Genomic DNA, 2,864 nt, shown 5'->3' with positions numbered 1-2,864 from the left:
TTCATCGCTTTTTTAAGATTACACGCCAGGATTTAACGCAGCAAACCGTCGCCCCCAATGATGACTGGTCGAAACCAGGGAGCGTGTGGGGTCACGCGGATGAGTCTTCCCTACACACCCCCCACCCCACACAGTCTCCTCACCAAAGCCGTTACCTGTGCTCCGAATTTCTCGTCAAAATGGAGAAACTCTGTCAGGATCGCACCTCTAGCCCCCCAGGGAACATCTTAGTGTAAGAAGCTGCCTGTGCAGAAACAGCAGAAGCATCACGTCTTTCCGTGTCATATTCTGGCATCTGCGTCATTTTCTCACTTACTTCTGTGAGTTGTTTACTGTTTATCTGGTTCAGGAGTGAGATGTCACCACGGGTCAGAAGAGCACAGTCCCTTGTCGCCGATGGAGAATTCTCTAAGGGTTTGGTTTCTTGGCATCACTTTTGCCTGGTGATTAATGCTGCGAACGCTTCAGGCTGCCTGAGTGTGCATGACGTCAGAAACGTGCCACAAAAGGTTTAATTAAACATTAATTTTGGTATGAATGCTCCCTATGTTTCTCCACCAATGAAATACGGCCTCTGTATAAAAACGATCTCCGTGTGATTGCCGTGGGGTTTTGAGGTTCTGTTTATTTTAAACGGGAGGCATTTGCTGTGCAGCAGGAATGATGCTAGAAACCTAACCGGGCAGCTACCACTTTCCTCTGAGAAACCTGGAGCTCGCAGTGGTGGGGACAGGACTCAGTCCGGGTCCGTTTAAACCGGAGCCCGAAGGTCGGGCCAGACGCGCAGCTGCAGAGAAAGGGGGAGACGCACCAGGCTTCCCCACACACTCTCCAAGGGACAAATCTTTCCACCAAGAAGATCTGAGCATTATGCTGTCACCACGACGACACTGTGACCACGTGACCAGCACTGCGAACATGACGTCAGCGTCTCGCAGCCTCCAGTGACCTCGGCAGGCGACCTGACCTGGACACAGTCACTAAGACGCAGGCGTCACTAAGACGCAGCCACTCTGGAGGACGGTGGGCCCTCCCCCAGCACGACTGAGGCCTCACAGAAAGGGGTTGTCTGGACACAGACCTGCATGCAGGGCGAACGCTGGGCCATCACCACGACCACGGCGATGGAGGGGCGGTCAGGCCCTCCCCAGAGCCCGCGGGGCCTGTGCGCCATCGCCTCCGCCCCCGGCTTGTCACCACGTGTCTGCTGTGCGGGTAGCCGGGTCTGCGGTGCTCGCTGTGGCAGCCCCAGACGCCGTCACGGAAGGCCCGCCCTGCGTTAGGGTTAGAACTACTCCGGGCCTTTACTGCTGATAACCCTTTTCACCTCATCAAGCTTCTGCCAGTCGCGCCAGCCTGTGATGACAGAGGCCATCAGCACGCGCTCCCGTGGGGAGCTGCAAGCAGAGTCCCGTGTCAGAGCGCCGACACGCGTGCTTCCGTGTAAAACTGGGTCTCATGTCCTTCCTCACGGCTGCGCCCGGGAAGCTCAGAACGGGGGGCATGTCCCAGGAGCCGAGCTCGTGCCGGAGCCCTGGCTGCCTGCTCCCTGGAGGTGCCTCCTCCCGCTGAGCCCGACTTCCTTAGTATAGGTTCAAAGCCCTCAGACGTGAACAGTCATGTCAGTCTTTCAACAGACCAACGACAGCGTGAGCCGCACGGAAGTTCATCGCGACCTGGGCCGTTCCCGGAGAAGTAGGCTGCAGAGCGTGCGGCATGAGCGCGGAAGGGCCATGAATTCAGAAAGCGACGGGGCGAGCCCTGGCCTGGGGACCCAGGGAAACATCCAGCCACCAGGGAAAGCATCAGAGCCCCAGACCCCATGTGGCTGGCTGGCCACTGCGACTTCTCTGACCGGCTCGCGTTCGTGTTGTGTGGGGACTTCGGCAGCTCTGGGGGCACACAAGGACAAAGACAAGGAAGGACAGGCCCGGAGTCCCCACGCCCACCACGCACGGAGCCCGGCCACCACGCCGGCCTCCTCCTTCGGGCTCACACTGCAGCGTTTCAGTCAAGCAGCCCCCCACAGACGTCGCTCACGGGGCCGCGTGGCGAGGCCAGGGTTGCCGGGTGGGGATGGTGTCCGGTCACCTGGGCTCCAGCCAAAGCTGCCAGTGCCTGGGAGGGTGGCGGGGGCAGGGCCCAAGGCAGGACAGGCTGTCATGACAGCAGCAGAGGCCGGAAGGCGCCAGGCGCACAGGGGACGAAGCTACTGCTGGCTGACCCCCGGGCCGTGAGGAACGAGCATGTGTGGCTTTGAGCACCCAGTCCGTTTGTGTGTCACAGCAGCCCAGGGGACCCGTGCACTAATATTCCGAGCTTTAAATAGGACAGGCCCCAAATCTCCAGAACGGTGCCACCTTTTTCATCGCGAGGCTTTCAGAAAATAAGTCCGTCCGAGCACCCCGCTGGGCCTGCGGGGATGGGGGAGGGTGAAGAGGGAGAGAGGGAGGGAGAGAGGGAGGGAGAGAGGGAAGCAGGAGGAGGTGGGTGGGAACACGGGCTGGCAGAGGTGGGGGCGCAGGTGGGCCTGGGAGGCAGAGGGACGGGTGGGAATGAGCGGCAGCCGCCGGGCGTTGAGCGTCCGCAGTCGGCACCCGCTGCTTAGTGGCTAAGGCGGTGAGAGGTCCGGGGGTGAGACGCCATCGGGGTCCTGCTTGTGAACGCGGGTTTACTACGGGTCTGCCCCAACCCTGTTGGTTTTCTGATCAAGGGGCCTTCGGGTCATCAAGGCCAGATGCGGGAGGGCCTGCAGGCCTGGCCGGCCCAGCTGGAACCTGGTGCCTCCTGGGAAGCTGGGTCCAGGGGGAACGAGGACGCAGGCCCTGGGTGGGGACAAAGCGTGTGCAGCAGAGCGCAGGCCA

The sequence above is a fragment of the Pteropus vampyrus genome, unplaced genomic scaffold (assembly GCF_000151845.1).
Source record: "Pteropus vampyrus isolate Shadow unplaced genomic scaffold, Pvam_2.0 Scaffold330, whole genome shotgun sequence".
NCBI classification, from domain to species: Eukaryota; Metazoa; Chordata; class Mammalia; order Chiroptera; family Pteropodidae; genus Pteropus; species Pteropus vampyrus.
The sequence above is the reverse complement of the archived record's forward strand: the minus strand, read 5'-3'. Positions refer to the sequence as shown.